This window comes from Melanotaenia boesemani, chromosome 12 (genome assembly GCF_017639745.1).
Source record: "Melanotaenia boesemani isolate fMelBoe1 chromosome 12, fMelBoe1.pri, whole genome shotgun sequence".
Classification (NCBI taxonomy): Eukaryota; Metazoa; Chordata; class Actinopteri; order Atheriniformes; family Melanotaeniidae; genus Melanotaenia; species Melanotaenia boesemani.
The window spans coordinates 13720480-13743930 of NC_055693.1; the positions used below are offsets into that span (position 1 = coordinate 13720480).

Here is a 23451-nt window from a genome sequence, read left to right on the forward strand (position 1 = left end):
GCAACTCTGTGTTGTAAAAGCAGTGTATTTGGTGCTAAAGCTGTACACAAGCCAGGATTGTATGGAGCAGCACCACAACACAGCTGTTCAAGGACGCCATTATTGTTATTGTGTTTGGAGCGTGTTCGTCACACTGATGTCAGTGGTGCAGTTACGCTGTGCTCACAGTACCACAGACAGTAAAGGTCTCAAACCTATCCACCTTGGTACCTGGTTTCAGACATGATCGGTTTCATGGAGGCTAATCCCTGATTTCATGGGGATGAAAGGGTGGACGGCTAAAATCCTTTTGAGGTTTTACTGCAATTCGGTGTCGTGGGGCCGGCCCCTTAGTCAGGATTTAACCACCTGCAAGGCTTTCTCTGTGCACCAGAGATGTTTAACAGAAACTGTTGTAAGTTGGTCAACTTGGTCCAAACGAAACCGGACGAGTACTACCAGTCTCCCATCTGCTTTACTGCTAAGAAATACAGTGATGTGAAACACCTAAATGTTTCACATCATCAAAATACATTTAAATATTAGGAAAAGAGAGCACAAGTAAACACAAAATGCAGTTTTTAAATGAAGGTTTTTATTATTAAGGGAGAAAAAATCCATAGCTACATGGCTCTGTGTGAAAAACTGATTGCATCCCATGTTAAAAGATGATTTAACTTTGGTTTTTATCACACCTGAGTTGAATTTTCTAGCCACACCCAGGCCTGATTATTGCCACACCTGTTCTCAATCCCAAAATCACTTAAATAGGACCTGTCTGACAAAATGAAGCAGTCCAAAAGATCCTCAGAAGCTAAACATGATGCGGAGATCCAAAGAAATACGGGTACAAATGAGCGGAAGAAAGTAATTGAGATCCACCAATGTGGAAATGGTTATAAAGCCATTTCTAAAGCTTTGGTACTCCAGCAAACCACAGTGAGAGCCATTATCCATAAATGGCAAAAACATGGAACAGTGGGGAATTTCCTAAGAGTGGCCGGCCAACCACAATTTCCCCAAGAGCACAGCAACGAATCATACACGAGGTAAACAAACGACCCCACAACAACATCCAAAGAACTGCAGGCCTCACTTGCCTCAGTTAAAGTCAATGTTCATGACTCCACCATAAGAAAGAGAGTGGGCAAAAATTGGCCTGCATGCCAGAGTTCCAAAAGAACATCTCAGTTTATCCAGAAAACATACTCATGATCCCCAAGACTTTCAGGAAAAAAACTCTGTGGACTGATGAGACAAAAGTTGAACCTGCTGGTGGATAGCTCAGGTGGCAGGGCATCCTCACATGCAGGAGACCCAAGTTTGAATCCCACAGGGGATGAATATTAACACCTTTCAGTTAGGTCCTTAGGCAACACCCTCAGCGCTACTGCCTGACTCCCGTCAGATATAAGTCACTTTGGAGAAAAATAAAATGCAAAATGACTTTAGAATAGATTGATTTGATTAAGCTGAATTAATTATTTAATCAATTAATCTCAGACTTTAATGGTTTTCCAAGCTTCCATTAAGAGAAAGAGCTTGTTGGTGCTCTGAGGTTTACAAATATTAATGAAATAATTAATGTTTTATATTATTAAAATTAGTATTTTATCTAAACATTAATGTTTAATGACGCTAGATCACTACAGTCACTTTTTGAGAAGTTACACTCACATTTACTCAAACACTAAGTGAAGGATTTTCAAAGACACTCAAGAAATTAACTGTTTTTAAAAACAGAGTCCATTTACATGACCACCAAAATTAGATATCTGGGTGTAATCAAATAATTGTAATAACGATGATGAATGAAAAGAATATTTGATTAATTAAATTTGAATTGATACTAAATCAATTCATCTAATTTTTTTTTTTTTTAAACTCAGCTCATCTGGACAGAACCCACACATACACGGGCACTCATGAAAAACTATATAGGCTATCACAGCCCATTACAGGAGAGATCAAAAAATAAAATAACAGGGAAGCTCACAGATTTTTTATTTATTTGTTTATTTAAATGGGGACAAATGTTTTTTCCGAACTGTAGTGTCTGGACTGCTAGGAGGCTTTTAGGGTTAGTTGAATTCACAATTTAATTTTTGTTGCTATTAATTGTACCAGCTGTGGTCTCTGTATTATAAAACGCTTTGTCAAATCACAGGAATCTTAGTTTTCCAACAACACACAACCAATTCAAGTAATATGGTGAGGTTGTGCCAATGGTTCGCTGGAATTTTACAATGTTTATAGCAAATCTCTCCTGTGAATCTTATTGACCACTAAAGAGCAACACAAATGGTTTATGGATGATCCAGGTTTTAATGCGTTTTTGGCAGAATCTCTCTTTTGGACCTTGTTATTGATAAATACATCCTCTTTTTTAAGGCTGTGGTGCAAAGGGGCAGGTATTTCAAATGCTTGAATATTTACTTCTACTGTTAAATCAGGCCTCTTAAACACGTTTGTTCTGAAAAGCTGATGGGAATGCTTTGTCTATGAAAGATTTTAATGGAATCTTTACCCAATGTCCTATTCCTAACATACTCTGCTGCAGCCTCCAGTATTTTCACCATGCTGAAATTCAGTCACTACTTGACTTCAGGTAAGTATAGAACCTTAAGGGCATGCAGCCACGCACATCTCACAGAAAATTCACTTTACACCAGCCTTCTGCAAAACCAGTGGGTGGAGGCCATGTTATGAATACTTTAATCACAGTCACCTTGAAAAAATTCTCATATGAGCTAATGCAGGTCTCTGTTGAGGCTGAGGCTCTGCCTCCGACACAGGAAAGCAACGACCGCATGACATTTACAAAAAGCACAACGTAAAAGCTGCAGATGGTTCATAGGAACATGATTTTAATACCCATATTTAATCAGAAAATAGATAATAATACACAGTGAGTGGTTAAAGTCTGATAAGGCTCAAAAAGATTAATCTGTCTTGTTTAACAGCGGCATCACAAGACAAAAGAAGAAGATATAAAGAGTCTGTCACAGTGAAAGGCTGTGGAATTTAGAACAAGAGAGAAAAAATACACAGGCCTGTTCTGCAATGGATGTCGCTGTCCTTCTCTTTTCTGCACGCTACATTTCAGCTGAAATCAAACATGTGACCAAAGGGCTTGTTCCTTATAAAATATTGAGCCCTAACGAGTAGCGTTGTGCTCTGGGAAAGGAAAATAAAGCTGTTTTCTTTTAATATTCACCTTGCAGCAATTCAAGTAACAGTAGCCAGTTATTAACTAATAATGCCATGCTGAAAAAAGAAAGGAAGAAACAAGATAACATTCAAGGAGTCTTTGTAGAGGAAAAGACTGAATAGTGAACTGAAAACAAAGGAGACATTTTAGTTTCCCAAGATCATTTATCCCTGAAATTCCAGTGAATGTCTCCCAGGATTATGTGAGGAGAACCTGGTATAAATGCAAATACAGCATGTGCTCATCATGAGGAAAATGGATTTTCCAGTGTGGTATTACATGAGGGAGACTGTTGGAAACAGGACAGAGTGGGCGTTGAGTGGGTGTACGAACCTTAACAACTGGGACCCAGAGATATTTATGAAGTTTAGCTTGAGCAGAGTGTTTTTTTTTTTGGAAACACGGAGCCAAATCGCAGAGTTGGCCAACATATGTACCACGCTGGGCTCAATCTCCTTTTGAGCTGTGCAGCATCCTAAATCAGTCTAACCCCAAGCTGTATCAAGCCTGACCTGACCCTCTGAAATAGATGATCTGAAATTCATACCCATGTCCCACTATTATGACCAATTCTACAGAAGTAGGAGAGTAAAGAGGAACTTCACTTCTCTGTTGTGGCACTTTTTATATCTTCAGGCTTTCAACCACCTCTGCTGTGGCCTAGTTTTCACTCTGGCTTCTTGTGTGGCTATTGGGAATGACTGAATTTGATTTCTGATGTATTCAGACAGCACATCTTCAGGGCCATTTCTGAGAAACCATAATCCTGCAATTAAAGTGAGGTGCGTATCAGAGCATCTCACAGTATCTAGAATTTACTCCCCTTACATGGAATTGGGATTGTGGGAGGAGAGGAAGCCAACATAGGAAATTTGATGAAGCAGAGGAGCCCCATTTACCTGCAATCAAATTTACTTCCTCAGTAGTATGCTTTGGAGTGATTAGCACATAGCCTTGTGTATTATAAGTCCACTTTCAGAGTACAACATTTTAGATGAAGGAGATTTATTTAAGATATGCAATTTAATATTCTAAGCTGTAACACTTTACCTGTCCAACACAAGATAAAGGATGCCTGCAGACTAATACATGAAGAATAGAAGGTAGAAGAGGGGAGAGGTTGACACCGCTTCATCTCCTAGTTTGTGGGTGGAAAAGATTTTATACGCACACACCGTCAAATGCTTTAACAAGCTCTTCAGTTAAGAAGTAGTGTTATAGTCCCCCAGAAATGGCTCTAAAGATGTGTTGTCCGAATAAATCAGAAATCAAATTCAAACTGATTCCCACAGGCCACTCTGGAAGGTGCAGCAATAAGCAGGCTGTCATGGAGGTGCTTGCAGTGCAGTTGTGCATATGAAAAGTGCCATAACAGAGGAGTGTAATGCCTGCACTTAGTTCTCTGCTCTTTTCTCATATAACAGATTTTTACATCTTGCAGTTTTTGAGATCAGTTCAATGCCAAAAACATCCTTTACCTGCCAAAGTTATGTATTATGGGCATGTAGAGAATAAAATAGCTTTTCATACAAGGCATATGCAAAAAGGATTCATTCTTTCTGACATGGCAACTTTTGCATGCTCACAGCATCATTAAGAAACCCATATGGCTTGAGGTTAAATTGGGCTAAGCTCAGATCAAGCAAATATGCTTTGGGATGTTTAACTGCCTCTTCTACATCTTCTTGACTAATATATGGGTCTTAATTTAACACTTCTCAGGTTTAAATGTATGCAAAGCTGCAGTTTTCTGTGGCTGCTTTTAAACGCACCCCTCCAAATTGAAGTCAGTCGACGTGTTCAACTAGAGTAAGCTACAAAATTTAAGTCACAGTATAGACGTATAAATCAAAGAAATTAGACCTAATTTTCCATTAGATCAACAGCAATTAAATCCTAAAGAATATAAGTGCTTGTACACTTCACAACACACTGCAACACAATCTCTTCTGTTTTCTGTTCACCAAGCAGATCTGCAAATATCCATCTTTAACAATGTTACACAAAATTATTCTGTAACAAAAGCAGATATAAGGGGGGGGATGCAACCTCCAGCAGGACCACACTCAGCATGTCACACAACCATTATAATTTGTATTAGCTTTAAAAGCTCTATCTAGTCTGGGAAATCATACCAGCGGATGATGGCAATACAAAAAAAAAAAAAAACTCTTATTGGTTTATTCAAAAAATAGCCTGCTATTACCTGAGTGTGTGCAATCGCTTAATATACATGCAGCTCAGACTTGCACCCCACTAAAAGTGATGGTTTGTAAACAGTAGCATATGTATGAAAAGAGTGTTTTTTTATGTAGTGGCAAAGACACATAACCTCATTCAAAGCTGAGGATCATAATGTTTTTGTGCAACTGTGCACAACTCACAAACTAATCTGCATCTCAGAGTTCACACTTCACTCAAATCAGCGAGCATCAAAGTTTCTGAACAGAGTTTGAATAAATTGTCATCCTAACAGGGGCCCGTAAGTCTGTTGTTTGCTCTAAAGAAATCACAAATTAATCCCAAAGCGAGACAAAGGGGTGCAAAGATGTGAAGAAGAAGCACAGAAATTTATTTCATCATGAGAACTGCTCTGTATGAGCGAGAGAGTACACAAATGGAAATTAGCCACCTTTTCAACAGTCTAAAATCAGTATGTCCCACATATCTGTGCTCCATCTGAAAAAGTGTTAATCAGATAAAAAAAACTGCTGATTGTTATCGTAACTTTTTTTTTTTACTTGTATGATTGCTACTGTACATGTAATTCACATTTAGCTAATATCATTTTTAATATAGCAATGTGCAATGTGAGCTATACTTTGTATTTAAATTGGGAGAAAGAAACTTTTCCCAACTAAGAATCAGTAAAAGAAAATGTAGGCACTGCAAGCAAGAACAAAGACATCAGAAGTCTCTTGAAGTTACAAACCAGGATGAGGATATTGAGCATAAAGCAGAAGGAAAAGCACTGACTAAATGAACTGCATCTCTCTTTCCTCTCTTTATGAAGCCCCGGCTACATGTCCACTCTACTTTTCCGTCTGGAGGCAACAAGGCTATTACCATGTGGGAGAGCAGACTTCACCCTGTGTAATTATGCTGGCAGCATCTGAGCTCTCCAAAGGGTCCACTGCACTTCATTACATCTTCAAACCCAAAGTGCAGCTGTTAAGAATAGCCAATAGGCTAAAAGTACCCAAAGCCAAGATAAATGAGCAAGTGACGACAGGACAATGTCAAAGCTAAAACAGTTTCTTGTTATTATAGAAAAAGTAGGTCTCTTTTATCTAATTTTTCTGTTTTATCTCTCTTGTCTGCTAATTTGTCTCTGGTCAAGTCTGAAGTTGTCATAGCCTGTAAGTATGGGATATTACATCTTTGTGCAAAAACTAGGGCTGTCAAAAATAACGCGTTAAAGACTGTAAATAATTAATGTAATTGACTGCGTTAATATTTATTAATGCAATTAACGCATGCACGGTATGATGAGCTCCATACAGCCGTCACTTTTTTTATTTATTTTATTTATTTATTTATTTAGGACAATGCATATTAATCAACATATGAGCAAAAGCTTCACAGTAAATATGCCAGAATTAGCCACAAAAGCTAAATTGCATCTGTTGTCCTAAGGCAGGCACATTGAACAAACATTGACAAACATCTCATATTTACAATAGTTACAATAAACATTAAACACAGTGTTAGTAATAAGAGGTAAACAGGATGTTAGTTACACATGAGTACAGGACTGGTTTGTTTTTAACCACTCTTTTAGTGTTTTCTTGAAGGTGAGATAGTTGTCACAGTTTCTAATATGAGCTGGTAGTGAGTTCCATGACTGTGTGCCTCTGATAGACACCACCATTTGGCTAAACTTAGTCCTGCGGCGCTGTATGTTACAGTCTCCTCTGGTTAATGCTCTAGTAGTGACTCTATTGTTTGTTTTCTTTCTTCTCTGTTATGACAGCGGAACCCGGAAACGAAAGATGAAAAAGATGAGCCACACCTGCACTTTTCCTGCACCAACATGTCTACTTTAGTGGCTCTTTGTGCAGCAGCTGCTTCCTCCCTCTCTCGTGTTTCTGAATCATGATGGCTGTCTGTGATCAGCTGATCGGCTTATCTCTCTTGTTGCGTGTATTTATCGTTCAGCTGAGAAGGAGGAAACTAGCAGTTCAGGTTCACATTGTCACATATTTACCCAAAAGTATTGTTGTTGGCAAGACCTTCTCTAACACAGTACTTGGCTGAAGGTAGACAGGGTGTATTGTTCAGCCATGCAGGGGCGGGTCTAGAAAAGTACAGTACATGCTGCTTTGACTGACCCTTGAACATCTGACGTTCACCCAAGAGAAAGTCAATTAACAGTAAATATTTGTAGCATTGGCTTGTTCTGTTGATACATATTTTAGGCATAGTTGTGAATGGTAATTAATCATTATTAATTTGTAAGCTGTGATTAATGTGATCAAAATTTTTAAAAATTTGACAGTAAAAACAGTATCTTTGTTTTCTTAAATGAAGAGAAAATGTTAAGTCGTCTTATTTCCAATGCAAAAGCTTAAAATCCCAGGGTGTAAATCTCTTTATATATCCTGTCCTAATCCAGCCACTGCTCCAACATGATGACATAATGAAAGGCTTCCTCCTCCCTTAACTTCCACTACTCACCTTCTTTCCTTCCCCCACATCTTACTTCTTATGTGACCTACATTCAGCTGTGATGCTGTGCATGCAGATGTAAGTGCAGACACCGCTCTACTGACTGTGTCTGTGTCTATGCATGTTTGCTCTAAAGTCAGTCATATTACTGTTTTACTGTACCCACGCATACAAGCGTATTAATGCATCCTCTCTTGCATCCCTGCACACAAGATAGTGTGTAGTTACTGTACTACAGCTCAACTTGCCATGTTTTTTTGTTTTTTTTTGTTTTGTTTTTTTATATGTGGAAATGTGACTTGCTACCAGCAGCAGATTAACTGGCTTTTCACCACTGGCACCTAGCATGAGGAGGTGAGAACACACTGCAGGCGATGTAGCTTATTCCAGCCATCCGAGTGGCTGCCAATCACGTACCCTAGAGCATGCAACCACATGAGCGCATGCATACAAATGCACAACTAAGTACATATCAGTTTTGAAAGCTAAAAAACAGCACAGATGGCACAAATGTTATGAAACAAGATTTTAATTTCAGGTTCTTCAATAGAATAAATTGTGAGGCATGCAGAAAACTGAAGGACCATTCATGCAAAGTTTAAACCAGTAAATACTTGTACAAGCCCCTGCAAGTACTCATATTTGCACTCATGTTTTATTTTCCTCCACCAGTATGATGGCAAAAACCAGGACTATGATTTCCATTTTCCTTCTTTCTACTAATAGTTCAGCTGTGATATTTTCCACATATACCCAATTATTATTACATCTAATTCGGTTTTTGACAAAGCACACAGAATCAAATATGCAGTTCATTTGTCAGTATGACCCACTTTTAAAAGACAGAAACCAATCTTAGCACTAAAGTTATAAAAACATGAATTTGTAAATACTTTAATAATTTAGAGCATCACTGATGAATTTTAAGAGTAAACATTTGCTACGCTTAGCTGCTCAGAAATGGATATCTTGAGGCTTATTTTAGTTCAGAGCAACTAACCTCAACAGTTTTATATAAAACATCTAGAAATGATGCAGCATGCTATACCAGTCTTCAGGTAATTGATTTGGAAATGCTGCATCTTTCCATACACCACCAACAGTGCTGTGAACCATGTGAACCATGCTGTGCTGAAACCATGCTGTGCTGAAAGTGCTTTGAAAGTGAGATTTTCACCACAATTACTGTATTCTGTCCTTCAGTAAAGCCAAAATTAAATGAACAACATATGGCCTTACTCTTTTTTTCTTGTTCAAAGGTTTGGGAGACCCCTCGTGCTCTTTGGGGGACCCCCTTGAGGGGTCCCTGACCCAAAGTTGGGAATCACTGTTCTAGAAGAGACATCTTTGGCATGTCTTCTCATGAATTATTAGAATAACTCTACATTTCACTTATACACGATGGCTGGCTCATTTGGTCCATTCCTATTATAAAATCCTGTCCTACCTTGTCGCAGCTGAGGTCTGAACCCCATAAACTGAACCCCAAAATGTTATAAAACTACATATTCTGTTGAGAGATTTTTGTTTGACCACATTTGAAAGAGGTTCTTTTATGCCAACATTAGATACTCAGGCATACAGACCAAGCTTTCTGTCTGTCATCTGCGTTCATTTCATGTGTTTTTCAGTTTGTTATCAGAGATCTTGTAGATGCGTACCTAAACACAGCAAAATAAGCAGCACCCATGCAAATTGTAGTGGCAGTGTTGAGCAGAATATCACTCATGCAATCAGTAAGAAAAACAAAGAAGCCATGATGTATTTAATGACCACACAGACGTATGATTTAACCAGTAGTTATGTGTGTTAAGGTTTTACTACCACAACAAGATGGAGATAACGCACCTGTTAGGCAACTGCCATAAAAAATACAAGTGCTTGGCCATTGCAAGGCCCTGGTACCCCAAAAAAGAAAAAAAAAAACTTACAGAAAAAAAAAAAAAAAAAAAAAAAAAAAAAAAACAGTTATTAAACACTTTTGTGTGTGAAGAACTTTTAAAAAAAAAAAAGAGAGAAAACTTTCAGTCCAAAATCTTATAAGTTAACTAGGATAAGTTTGCCATACGTTAATCATGACATAGCACTGTTCCTAAAATGCAAAGCACAGAGGCTACGTGTTTGTTTTTTTAACCAATGTGTGCAGTTTGTGACACATGAAACCCATTTGGAGTGATATTAACTAGAAAATTGCATAAGGAAAGAATGATGACAAATTAAAAAAAGCCTTTTAAATGGCTGAATGGTTTTTTGTATTCATCTGTCCACACATGCGTGGTTGGTGGGAGGGGGATTATTAATCAAACAATGGTTGAATAATTCGCTGTGATTTGTGGGAGGTCAGCTACTGGCCAAAATGATACCAAAGCGCCATGTGTGCCAGGTATTGTGAACAGAAACCCCGAGTCTAGCTTTAAATACCACTTTGAATATAAACAAAAAAACGTAGTTAAGGTTTCGACTGGAGAAACCATTTATTTTTTTAAGAAGGTGGCAGTGTATGCTAAGATAACAGAAGAGGGAAGATTTCACCAGAAAAACATCTTGACCAAGAAGAAATCCTTAAAAATCCATCACCTTGATCAAATAGAAAAGAATAAATGGAAAAAAAGTGCCAAGAGGTCCTCAAGAATTTTATTCAATTGTTCACAGCATATTTAGTTATTTCAAGTCAACAGGTATTTACCTGTTTTTCTCCATAGAAGTAAATTCTCAATGTCAAAACTTTGCAAAAAGCACTTTGATCTTAAAAAAGGGGAAATATCAAACAAGCTTTTTTTTTCCTATTTTTTTCCAATGTAGTAAGTTTCATAAAGTTTTTATAATCTAACATTTAAGAGCACCCTTTAAAAATCGTTGATAGAAACACAACTACAGAGTTATCCACTGGACCTTTTAGCAAATTACTGTTGCCTAACTGAACATCCAGGACGTGCGTTGTCACATTAATTAAGAACCACATTTTTTTCTTAACTCTGCTTTGAAATCAGCCATTTTAACAAGGAAATTTAGCTGCTGCTCTAAGAACAGCTGAGCAAGCCTGATTAATGAGAGGTGTCGGAATGAAGTAAGATGAAAATTGGTAAAAATGCAACGTGGAGAAAAGGATTTTTGAGTGATCCCATTGTTTATAATGATTTTCAGTTGTCAGCAATTTGTACTGTATTTGTCCATGCATGCTGGCAGCACTGGCATCTTTTTCAAAGCCAAAATATATGTATTTATATGTAAACAAGGGTACAAATTTAAAAACAAAAAGAGGAAATTATGTTCAACACTTTGTGAAATGATAAAAGAAAAACAAGCTAAATGGTCCTCGTCCTGTCTTGGTGGTAAAAAGATCAGACTCATGAGGGACGACTTCATGCTGTTGTAATATCAGGTCCTGCAAGGTCAGACCAGAACGTACTAACTCCATTATAGACTGATCCCGCTGAGGCAGATTAGGTCTATCCTGTCTCTTCTATCGTCTTTCAAGTACAGCTATGGTTATATCAGCAGAGTAAAATACATCTATTTTCTCAAAGACGTGCTTTAGTTCATTAATCTTGTTCTGAAGCAGCTAGACCCAATAATGGCCAAGAGGTGCAGGGAGGCGGAAAGCTCTCTCATACACACCTGTCACAGTCCATCTGTTATAGAAAGCTTACACCTGAATCTTTATGCAGAGGAGACAACAGTCTGCATCCTACAGAATATCCACATAATGAGCCTTTGTTCTGCTAAAAGGAGGTAAGAAACCATAACACCCATATAACACCTGGACAAGGTCATAGCACTGCCAATTAGCCCCTTTCTATCAAAGCACCGTGAGACTTTCATACACTTTGTAAGTACAAAAGCTGAGAATGTTTTATTTGAAAGCAGAACTACTAATGAGTAACAAGCCTTCAACTCATTCAAATGAGAAAAAGCCGCCTTAAAGTCATAAACTGTCAAACATATACAAGGTAAGCATGCTCAGCAGCACTACGCTTGTCAAGCCGTCACTGAAAGGGAATGACTCAAAGTTTTAAACTTAAAAAGTAACCTCTAAAAGGAAAGGGTATCTGATATTATAAAAAAAAAAAAAAAAGAGTTGAGTCAGTGTGACCTAAGCACAGGTTCTTCTGATAAATCACACAGGCCAATGGTTTTTGATGACAAGCTTTCACAGTTCAGAGGGCTCTCTTGAATACAGGCTGCCAACGGCAAGGTCCTATGAAGGAAATGCAGCTCTACGCCTCACATTATGGCTCATAAATACAGCCAGGAGCACTGACGCCCACGGGACCTAGGCTTTAAAGTGACAAAGTAGAGAAAGTTAACTTAAGAGATCATACCACTGTTTGCTTTGCTTGTGTTTGAAACATGAAAAACATTGTTTTTAGCTTGAGACCGTTTCTTAAATCAAAACTGCACTTGAATTTTGATGCGGAAACAAGATGCAAAGAGAAATTGGACTTGAGACGGTTTTTTTCTTATTATAAAAGCCAAATCCATTTACTTCATCTCACAAAAGGAAAAATCTGATCTTACAGGTCAACATATATGCTAAAGCTGCTGACACGTCTCAGTCATATCAGCAACTCACACGCAGACTGCTGCATTTGTGAAAATTTCATGTTTAATTGCCCAGAGAACAAACCCACTAATCTACAGCTTCGCAGCCACTTTCAGACAGCTTAAACTCATCATAATCTCTCTGAACTGTGGACACTCACTTCCAAACACAGACTCAGATTAGCAGTGTATCAGAGATTTACAGCACAACTACGAAAATAAACAATAAGCTGCTCAAACACTCCTTGTTCCTTTTCAAAATGCAAAATAAAGAGCTGAGGCACCACAAATCAACAGAGACCCACACACACACTGTGCCTACACCATCTCTCCTCTCAGGAAGTTTACAGTCTTGTGAATAAAGTCAATCACCATGGATATCCATATGTTCCTCATGTCCTCCAAGTGCTCATGAGCTCAGCCAGGAGTGAGGGGCACAGCTGGTCTTGATGACTCCAGCGCTCCTGCTTTTGAGGACTGAGCTCAGATAACTGCTGGCCTGGTCAGTTAGAGCACATCTGAAATTACACCTCCACCTTCCTTCAATGCCTGTACAGTCTTTCCACTCCTCTGTACAGAATCTGTGCAGGCAGTCTAGAACAGATGAAATGAAACTCTACCTTTCCAATAAAATTATATGAACAATGTAGGATTAACTACAAGGAATATGATATATAATGTGAGTGTAGCCATGCTGTATCATGTGTGTATTGTTATTTTTATAGTTATGTATAATTTATAACAAAAAAAGTCAAATCAAGCAACAATTTGGGAATGATAATGTTGATCTAAAATCTTCAGCTATGCAGGGCTTTGTAACGAATTTCAGCTCCCAGTTTTTATTGTTCTAGTACACTCATAGCCTTTTTTTTTTTATAATGTGTTGCTTTAGGCAACCAGACACACCACACACAACCTGCTCAGCACCAAACAACAGATGGACTCGGAGACCAAAGCCCTATCCACACTGTGTTATTTTGGGCTGTCTGATATGGCGATGTAAAGTCGTGAAAGAAATGTGGCTAAATCTGCAGTTATTGCTCCAAAACAGCAATCTGATGCCGATGCAGAGCTTTGATGATCAAAGACAGACGTCCTGTGGATAAATCCCAGCCCTGATATCACAGTAAAGCATGGAACAGCCCCACGGGACGGCCACTGGAGAGCATGTCAATGTCACGTTCAAGAGGCGATCAAAACACAATTTAGACCTTTTTTTTTTTAAACTAGTATGAAGTTTCACTCACTGTTTATTTGAAAAAGCTGACCAGCACTATTTGGTTAAGTTTATGAAGACAAACAATGAACATTTGATCCTTTTGAGCAACTGAACAACATTTTTTTTTTTTTTTTCTGCTGAGGTTGGGCGGTAGCTTAGAGTTTTAAAGCATGTGACGGGGACTGGTGGGTGACTAAACCAATATGATCCAGCAAAAAATACATAAAATATTAAATAAAACAGAGACAACTATGGTTGGTAGAAACGTACATGCATGATGGCAAACTGCAATGTGGGGATTGTGACTAAACAGACTTTTGATTTTGACAAAAACTAGCTCTTCTGTTTTTATTCAGGAAATTATAAACTAGTTATCACGACTAAAGTGGTTATTTAATGTAAAAAAGTAAAGCATTTGTAGAATGTGTAGAAGTAAACAGCCAATGCAGATGTTTTAATCAACAGTTGTTTACTTCAGAAGGTCCTTGTATGGTTTTAATCACTGCTGAACAAACACTTAAACTTCATTAAACTTTTTTATCAGTGTCTTAGTATTTTTGGCCGTTTCACATTCCTCACATCTGGTGGTTTTAATACTTTCACATCCTCTTTAACAAATATAAACAGTTTGGACAGTATATTATTAACCGCGTACACAGCTGGCGAGATGAGGCTGAATTATGATGGTAGAGATGGTAGTATTGAGGTAGAACATTTAGAAGTACATTACATGTTGTATGCACTTGGGCTTCTGAAGTTTCCCCATTTCAAGGTTATTTTACACTGAACTATATCTTAGTATATGACTGTTAGCGCCAGGCCTTCGAAATGCTGAGAATTTAATCGTTTGACATTGACAACGTAAAAAAATGTCTTAACTGAATTGCTGTCAGACATCTGCTCTGCACATGGACACAGCATGCAGAGCAGGGCAAAGGGAGAAAGAGGAGGGGCCTAATTAAACTTCAATAGTTAAGGCCACAGACAAGGTAAACATGAAAGGTGCTTTAGATTTTACAAGTTGAACAAAGATAATAATGATGAACACAAACACGATTTTATGTAATGTTGGTCCTACCACTACCGTAGGCTAAAGAAGTTGACACTGTTAGCTTAAACAATGCAGGCTATCTACGCACCGTAATGTATTAACCACTGGTTGCAATTTCAGATGAGCCTGTTAAAAAGGTTTTTCGAAAAAGCAAAAGGCAAAAGAATTCCTGAACAATGTCAAATAATTTAATACTAGAGTTTTGATTGCTTAACCACAGACTTGAACGGATGTTAAATGAGTGCGATTTCTATGTGACTAGTTTGATTAATTAATGTTTGACAGGCAGGAGTAGCCCAAGGGTTAGATGTAGAACAGCGTGACGCAGGCGGGGTAGAGGAAGCAGGTGAGTCAAGTGGAGGCTGGGGAGGCGAGTGTCGTAGGAGACTTTGAAATAAAATAAAATGCCAACAGCCAGAATGCAAATTGTGTCACTGACACATTTAACTTACCAGATGTACAAATTGGTGAATCATAATTTGTTGTTGTTTATGGGGCCGGTTGTTTGATAGGTTCTTTGGCATTGGCATCAGTTACAGGAAGGTATATTCAGAATTAGTATGTGGTACATGATGTGATTGATCTGTGTTAACAATAACATTTGTATTTATTCCCATACACACAGATAAATATCACTCTGTAATGATGATTATTTCAGTAGATCTGTATTAAAACTTATAACAACTAATCTCTGTATTGGAAAGCATAAAAGTTAATCCATATATGTGGTATGTTCGTGGTAGTGTGTATAGCCAGATTCTTGGTTGCTTACATACCCTCAGAGACTGGGCTTCGGGGCTGTACTTTCAGATCCTCAATTTGAATGTTTTAACAGTTTTAAAACAAAAAGGAAACCATACATATTCTGGTCGCACTAGGGTCTTTTCTGTTTCTTTTTTTTTTTTTTTTTTCTTTGTTTGTTTGGGTTTTTTTTTGTGGCTTCCATTTAAAACCAATCAGCTCATTTCTGCAAATCAGGGTTTTCTGCCATCAGTGCAATTAAAACCAAACTGCAACATAGATCAGACATGAGGAACATGAAAAAGGCGTCACTATTCCTCCATTATCCCTCAGTGGGATCGTCTAGCTGCAGGGAACAATCTCTGGACTCCGACTGAATCCGTGATGTTTCTATCCATGCAAAGAAAATTGCACCTTTGGAGCGATACCATGCCACAAAATTCAGACTGTCAGAGATTTAACGACCAAGTTCCAACAGTGCAAAGAGGAAACCAGCATATAACATGAAACAACATCGAATGTAATTCACCACATTTTTTGTGGGAGAGGAAAATTGAAAAAGATACTAATCAAAACAATACATCATTTGTGGGACTATATATGATGCCACATTTTTCAAAACATTAGATTAGATGATAAAAGCTAATGCTCCAGTTCTGCTTTCATATTCTTTTTTCATATTTACATCATTACAGCCAACAATCTGACATGCCTCCAACTGATGCTGTGCAGAGTGACACAGACTTGAGACCAAGATTTTTTGAGGCCATCTCACACAGTGTGAAATGTAATAAACTCATATTGCTGCTGTTGGATCATGTAGCAAACGTTTGCCTTTTTCAGACATACACTGCTTATAATGAATCAAATAGCTACTGGATATGTCAAAATGATGCCAGAATGAGCACCTCCATGTTTTTAAGCCACAGACTGTAATGGCAATTTTACTACATTGTACCTGGAAGCCTTTGCATATAACCTTTAAAATGGCACTGATCTGAACTGCATGCTCTCAGTGGTTTTCACTTGGTTGATGATCTGCTTATCAGAGAAATCCAACAGCTCTCATCGCTGACAACAACTACCTTTAATGTTATAAAGTGCAATAAAATCCACTCAAATAAGCAGCATTTCGGAGTCCAACTAACACACCAACTGCTCGGTGGCATTATATGTGCAGAAAAGTGACATTTTTAGCTGCTTCCGTCCACCATTGACATGTTTTTCGCAACCACAGCACACTTGTCACACTAACATGAATTTTTTATCGCATGATGCAAGAAAACTCTGAGTCAAGACAGACTTTGGCACTCTGCAATGGCAAATATCGCACACATACCCCCGGCTCATCCGTAACTGTCGAGGGTTTGCCTGAATGAAGCCATGAGGGGCATTTACGTCCGAATGACTGAATGTTGTCCTTTTCACAGAGCGATGAACATATTATGGTTACCTCTCTCATATCTGCAAAGGGCAGTAGTGAAGCATTTATCAGCAAAAACAGACGTTTTTTATGAGTTGGCAAAGGATGAATGCACTTATCAGAGTTTTGCCCAAGGACACTGGGCAACAAACAGCAAACCCTGTTTTCAGCAAACAACCTGATTTTCTACCTAAGCCACAGCAGCAAGTCTACTACATCAACTTAAAAAAAAGGTAATGTCTTTGCTTCTTACCTCTGCTTAAAGGTGACCAAAAAGGAAAAAAATTAATAAAAAGCACACATTGGAGGTTTAACTCCAATTTTTACTATCATATGGTCATTTGTGGCCTCATTCTTACAAAGGGCGGGATCGTCCTCTCTTTAAATCAATGTGACTGTTTGGAGCAGCTTCAAAGCTCCATTGGTGCAATATTTAAAAGCTGCTTTGCTGTGCAGCTCCAGAACAGATCAGCTGCTGCACATCTGTATCTTACAGACAAAAAGCTTGTATCTTCTTACGGTCTAATGCAAACTAAAATAGCACATCTCTGAAACCAAAGCAATACCTTCATCTGTCTCTGATTCTATTTTCATTCAGTTTCCTGAGGTCGGTCACACGCTTACAACCATAGCAAAGATCTCCAACTCCAACAAGGGCATGATGTCTTTTGTGAACTTTCAACTAACAAAATCGAACAGTGGCTCATGTTAAACACACCAAAAAGACAGTCTCTTCACCACACACTCTTCCACATCAGTTCCTCTCATCTGATGCTAATGAATAGAGTCAATGCCTGATTTTAACTCTGTTACTGGGTCACCACTGGTTGGGATTACGTACTTCATCAGTATTTTTAGAGTGACGTTTGTCCTCAATTTTATCCTACAGCTTTAAAAAGACAAGTCAACCTGCAGAGAACGCCGTTTCACCTCATGGCTTGCATGGTTGTTTGCAACGCTTCACATCTGTATATGTCAGCTCAAAATAAAGGTAAACTAAAAAGGTAAACATGAGCACAAGGAGTTATATTAATATACTGTTCTAAGTTCACTAGCAAAACTGTCACTGTGTCTTCCTTTCTGGGGTATTTATCACTGTGCATGCATACTGAATAAGCTATATTACCCATTATAAAAATTATGAAACTCTTCTGCTCACATTTACTCCATATAATTGTACAAGAGAGATGTTAAATCTATCCTGAATCTGTTCTCCCTGCACTTTGCAGCAATTCTGCAAACCTGACTACATAGATAAGCTTTTAACGAAAAAACAGTTATTTTGTGTGTAGAAAATGAAGCTGCTGTACTGTGAATTGCCTTATAGAATAAAACTAGAATGCTCTTAGTATGTCTCCTGCACACCTGTGTTCTGTCTGCACATACAGAGGGAGGGGGACCTATTTGGGATAATAAATGTGCAGTTGCAGGGACAAAGAGATGCTAACCAGTGTGCAGCCATAATTAGACAGTTGTCTGGAAAGAGTATTAATGCAGGAGGTCTGTGAGTGTTGCAACCCTTTCACAAATCAACTTTTGCCTTAGTCATAGCTCCTGCGAAGCCTTGCGAAGCAGAGCATAATTATACACAAGCAAAACAGAACTTTCCTGATGCAATGTCACCATAACCTGGAGAGAGGCTTTGATTTTTTTTCTCTGCGCCGTTTATGCTGCAGAAGGAGGAAATACAAAGAGCAGGTTGGTGTCTTTGATTCCAGAGGACTACAGAAAGCATGGATGTGTGTGTGATCATACAGTATATTCTGGCTGTAATAACTTCAGGTCGACTCTACTGCAGTTCTCCGAAGTGATGAGATCATGTGTTTCAGTGGCTTTTACGTCCCAACCAGGTAAACTCTTATCAGACAACTTCAAATAATACCACACTCCAAAACCCCCCATCACACAGAAATGGAAACACCCAACTGCTCGTGACACCTTGTGTGTTTTGTTTCTGCTTTTGAATGCTCTCACTGCTACCCATCCTGTGTTGGGAGGGGGTAATTAGGAACCCAACACCTTTGTGTTTACCTGTTTAACCAAAGCAGAGATTGCATCTGCTTGTCGGTGATTAGATTGAAACACCTTTCAGTGAGAAATGTAATCATTTCAATCACTGGAGCACAAAGAAGATGACAAGAGTCAGTTATATCACAGATATGTTTAGACTTTCTGATCATCACGGGTTAAAACAAAGACATAAAACTCCTCTCTTCCTCTGGCTTTTATAGGGGTTACACTGCAAGTCTTAAATAATGATAACCGAGTAAAACAAGAAGTGTGCAGGCCTGGCTTCACACTCAGCTGTGAATGAACTCAAGTCTCTCCAATGAGTCTCCCCAAAGGGACTCATTTTGTTGTCGTACAGGAGAGAGTCGGTCACCAACTGAGAAATACTGAACTCTGCTGCGTTTGTCAATAACGCCGCTCGTATTTATCAAGCCATTTTCCCCACATAGAGCCGCGTGCGGTGCCTAAATGAGCGGTTGTTAAATGAGCCACGGTGATAATGGTGATCCGGTAAACTACCGAAGACAAAGCGTTTTCTCCAACATATTCACGTGCATGTTAAATCCATTTAAGCCTTCTACATGGATTCTTTTCAGCCCAACTACATGCATGCACATCCTCCCTTCATGCTGCTCCGTGTCCAGAAACAAAGCGCTCCGAAGCACCAAAAGCATGTCTGCATGGAAATCCCACAGAAAGCGAACAAAGCGTTACCTAAATACTGTGTCAGTCCTCACTGGATGCTGTTGCTGCTGCTGTCCGGAGCTTCATTTTTGCTCCTGTTCGCCTTGTTGAACAGCGAGCATGCGGCTCCGGCTCGCTTTGGCTCGCCTCTGCCCTCCCTCCTTTCACAGAGAAGATATCCACTACTACGTAGAGTGGCTGTGTTGTCTGTCACATTGTTGCTGGCCTTTTTCTCACATCCACAAAATAAAAAAGGCGGAGCCTTTTTTCTCCAGTGAGGGACGGAGGAGACTCGCTGTCTTGAAGGGAACGAAAGAGGAAAGGAAACGAAGGAAGGAATGGAGATTTTGATGTAAATTTTTCTATTCTTAAAAAGCAGAAATAAAAGAAAAAGGAGAGTCTAGCTCATAACAACTCTTACTGGCAGATACTGACTTAGCTTTATTGTCAAATGTCAAGTGAGTAAGACTAATTTAAGTCTCAAATCTGTTCAGTAGGCTAAATATAAAGTATGGCTAAAGCCTGGCTCCAAGCCCCAGTCCCGTCTGTATATGAACCTCCACAAAACACCGCAAGAACACAAAATAAGGGCTAATTTAAAATAAATAAATCACAATCACTTTTCAAGTTTAGTTCTGCTAGCCATTTGGCTGGCAGAAGCACACACACACACACACACACACACACACACACACACACACACACACACACACACACACACACACACAAAAGCAGTTAAATGATTTTGACCCTTTAACTGGCAGTTTGATTACTTCATGTCACTGATGTTGTTGTCCCCACTTTTTAGATTAAAAAGTCACATTAAAGGCCCATTTGTTAATCTAATAGCTATTACAAAATACAACTATTCATTCATTGATGTTAAAGTTTAATTTTCTAGACATATAGTAAAATAGACCATTAAAATCAGCCCAATTACAGGCGTGTGCATACGATGCTGTTAGGAAAATTAATAATTTTGTTCTAAAATTTGTGACGAATTTTGCACTAACACAGCCAAAATAATGAGCAAACTGAGAGAAGAAAAATTTGCCCAGATGTACTATGTCCATTATGGTGCAGAAGGTTTAATGTTCTCAAAGTGGTTCCAGATACAGCCCAATATCAGCAGCACCACAGCAGCTGCATCACCAAATCACTGCAGAATGACAAAGTAAAAGCTTGATAAAATAACAAAGCTACTCTTTAATTAGCAGTGTTATATACCACTTATAGGCCAGGCTTGAAATTATTCTGTTGTTACAGAAAATATTTTAAAAATGAAATCAGTTCTGTCTCTGTGTGGATGTGGGATTCTATTAAGAAAAGAGGAGCTGTACTACAAATTTTATATTTAATCAATCAGTCAACCAGACCTTATTTGTGAAACACTTTTAAACAAACTGAATGTCTTTACATAGACATTTACATAGGGTAGGAAACAAGGCAAGAAAACAAAAAGAAACAGTAGAATCAACTAAAATAAGCAGTGAAAACATTCACACAAGATACAAAACAACATAGAAAATAGACAAAGAAGTGAAATTAAATAAAAATTAAATGTTAATACACAAATAGAATTCATTTGAGGATAAGACAAAAATAGGCAACAATAAAAATTTAATGCATTTACCCAGGAGGAGAAAAAAATAGCTGAAAATCTTGGATAAAGATAATAAAGCGACTGAGCTTTGGAGTGCATTTCTCTAGTTACATTATGTTGTTTAAATGTGAAATGTGCATGATTTTATCAGCAGTTCAGGAAGCTTAACTTTAGAAACTGCTCCTTATCTCATTTGATCATTTAAGAATTACATAAACATGGTGTACTTCTACCCAGCAGACATGTTTGTGTATATAGATATGAAACCAAAAATGCACTGTGTTATCAGTGTCTGTTTGGCTCCATTACCAGCTGCTTTGCACATTTTATTACTTTTAACTCCTAAAAATATATATCTTATTCAACTTCATATAACTTCTTTTCCTACCACACAGCTGCAAGCTACAAACCATTAGAATTAAAAGATCAACCAGGTAAAAATTAAAAATAAACATTTTTTCTTTTACATAACTTTCTCAACAGTTCTGCACAGTTTGAAATGAACTGTCAATTTCTCTTTTAAACAACACACTTAGTGTACACTTATAGTTTAGAAATATAATTATCTGTCTAAAGCCAAGGATTTTTAGCCAGATGTAGTAGGAAGCAGGAAACAGCTGTCTCTGTTCAATTCAGCTGTTTTGCCGACCAGTCCATCCACCTCTTCACATGATGGACTCATGTTGCTCTAACAGGGCAACTTCATTTCGGAAAGTTACTCTGGCTTTTTTTTGTATATTTTATCTTGACCTTGTCTGCAGGTCTTCCCTTTGTGACTCTGTATGTGACACTAAACAGCACAAAGTAAAAGCAGGAACACAAAATATGCACAACAAGCTCCAGTTTTGCATGTTGTCACAGAGTAACAAACCTTAATTATATAATTTAATGCTTCATAGGTCTTTGGTGCAGCACTGAAACCATGTAACAGATATAGGGAGATGTTGCGATGAGCCAGAGCAGTGCGAGTTGTGCATCTGTGTGTTGCTCTCTTAATTGCCTCATCAGTAAATGTCAAATGTTCAAATGGCTCTTACATCTAGATTTATTTATTCATTTGTGCTCCATCGGATGCAGGCGCCCTGGCTGCATGCTGCAATTACTGCTGCATGCCAAAATGTGCCAATGAATAATAAATCACAGCACAAAGGGTTCTAACTAGCTGACGGTGAACTGTAAGACCAGCTGGGAAGTAAATTTGGAGTAGATGGTGTTTATCATAGAAACATTCTCAACCACTGAAGGAATGCTCAGAAGATGGACACTTAAAAAGCAGCTAAATATTCCCTTTAAACAACCATGTAACATTCAAATACATATTCATATGGATCAGGGCCTTAGGAGAGATGTTAAAAATGTTTTGAAATAACCACAGACATTGGCTCCATTATGCGCATGTTGTTCTCTTCAAGGAGAACTTCAGTAAGAGGAGAGTTAGGAGGCAGATGACTCATGTGAACTCATTGGTGTGCTCAGAGACTATGACTGAAAATTAAGATTGTAAGGGGGCTATATGGGAAGTGTGCATATGCCCCTGAACAATATTTTCAGACCCCTGTGCTGAAATGTCAGCTACAGTCATTCCAACAGCCTCAGGCAGGTCAGGAGCTCTTTGTTGAACACCTGACTCAGGTCCTTATCATCTTCCTCCAGGTGCATGTCACTCAGCTATGCTTCATCTTATTGCAGCTGCTGTAGTGAAGAACTGGAAAGGAATTTTGTGATTCTGTGTTCTGAGGAGCAAAAATGGACAGAAGATCTTCACTTTGTCAACAAATATCAGAGAAACTATTTAAAAGCATTAATTCTCAAAGACAGAAGAAATTTTTATATTTATCCCACATCAGTACAGAAGGTCATAATATCAGTCATAGAATTAGTAAGAATTCAGTGTGTAAAAGGTCTAAGCTGGTTCCCTCAGATGGCATTAATATCAGTTATTCTTTAATACTAAGCCATGCAAGTATTTATATCGGAAACCTGACCGAGCACTACAATACATCTTCAGTCACAAATGCTGCATAAAAGTGTAATGTGGAAAAAATAGAAGCTTCATCTTGTCCAGAGACTTGTGTTAACTTCACTGGGCTGAGGCATCTGGGATAGACCATCACACAGTACGAAAGTCTATTATTGTCAGACCAATCGCTTTTATTAGTAAGAAAATGACATTTTGATCTACAGACCAAAGACTAAAATGACCCTCCATACTACTGTCTGCAACTATTCGAAAAGCCAGAAGCGGTGATGTTATGGGTTTGTATCAGTGCTTTAAGCAAAGCTCATTGACATTTCTGTAAAGGCAGCACTAATGCAAAAA

General features: G+C 38.3%; 1 protein-coding gene across 1 annotated transcript in view; it reads right to left on the bottom strand.

The window, feature by feature from the left end:
* Positions 1 to 19747, bottom strand: part of st6gal2a (ST6 beta-galactosamide alpha-2,6-sialyltranferase 2a) — a 53702-nt gene extending 33955 nt beyond the window's left edge. The window contains exon 1 of the mRNA XM_042001556.1: positions 19559 to 19747. The gene's annotated coding sequence lies outside the window, so the exon portion shown is untranslated. The remainder of the gene's footprint in view (positions 1 to 19558) is intronic.
* Between the last annotated feature and the right edge of the window lie 3704 nt (positions 19748 to 23451).